The sequence below is a fragment of the Cherax quadricarinatus genome, chromosome 39 (genome assembly GCF_038502225.1).
Source record: "Cherax quadricarinatus isolate ZL_2023a chromosome 39, ASM3850222v1, whole genome shotgun sequence".
NCBI classification, from domain to species: domain Eukaryota; kingdom Metazoa; phylum Arthropoda; class Malacostraca; order Decapoda; family Parastacidae; genus Cherax; species Cherax quadricarinatus.
In genome coordinates this window covers 383,774-384,850 of record NC_091330.1, presented here as the reverse complement: position 1 = coordinate 384,850, position 1,077 = coordinate 383,774, and the positions used below count along the sequence as shown (strand labels likewise).

General features: G+C 44.8%; 1 non-coding gene across 1 annotated transcript; it reads right to left on the bottom strand.

The window, feature by feature from the left end:
• Positions 1-337: 337 nt before the first annotated feature.
• TRNAA-AGC (transfer RNA alanine (anticodon AGC)) lies at positions 338-410 on the bottom strand. Its single transcript has one exon. It is a non-coding gene; the product is annotated as a tRNA-Ala (tRNA).
• Positions 411-1,077: the final 667 nt, after the last annotated feature.

The following is a 1,077-nucleotide window of genomic DNA, read 5'->3' as shown; positions in this document are numbered from 1 at the left end:
TTACATGCTACTTGTTTAGCAAACGTATCATTGTTTTTTAACGAAAATCGCATCCACATACATGTATATATGTTTATCGTGGCCGTCTTCAATGTTTAATTACTGCTGGATTGTGAGCAAAGTTACATTTATGAAGGGGTTGAGGGAAACCGGTTACCCGGATTTAAGTCTTGTAGGTGGGAAGTAACAGTGCACTCTGAAGGAGGGGGTGTAGACATGTTGCAGCACGCCTCTGGCAAGACAGTGAAGTGAGTGATGATGAAAGTGTTTCTTCTCTTTCGGGTCACCCTGCCTCGCTGGGAAACAACCATAATAAAAATAAAAATAAAAAAATTACTGGAGATGCGGGGTATCGATCCCCGTACCTCTCACATGCTAAGCGAGCGCTCTACCATCTGAGCTACATCCCCGTTGACGAGTTACTCTCTGTCTGAGGTTCAACTACTCATCTTTCCAGACTGTGTGTGTACTTGCCTATATGTGGTTACAGTAATCGAGTATGCGTGTGTATTCACCTATATGCGGTTGCAGAGGTCGAGGATAAATGTGTACTCCTCTAAATGTGGTTGCAGGGGTCGAGTGTTGTGTTTGTGTGTATGTGTTATTTACCATCTGTCAAAGGCTCTTCTCGAGACAGCCTGTTTAGTGTGTGTACATTTATATATGTATCCTACTCCAGCAGAGTTCAAGTCTTAGCGTTTGGCTCTGCCTCTCAACTTGCCGCTCGCCAGATTCACTTCTGGCCTCGTGAGTCCTATCGTACTTTTTCCTGACCAGCATTAGTCTAGGAAAAACTTTCTGACATCCCTGTAACCTAACCGGTCCTCTGGGACGTTGACCCCCAAAGCCCTCTCCAGGTATACTCCAGGTACTTCCTGGTTCTTGTGGCCTCCAGTGTCGTTCATTTCCTTTAGCCTCTTCTCATAACTCACACCTTTTAGTGCTGGAGCAAGCCTCGTGTTTGCCTCAGCATTTTCTCCAGTGTCTTAACATATTTTGTCAGGTGTGGTTTCCATCTTGGTGATGCATTTTCCAAGTTGGGCCTGACGTATGTCGAATAAAGAACCCTGAATAACT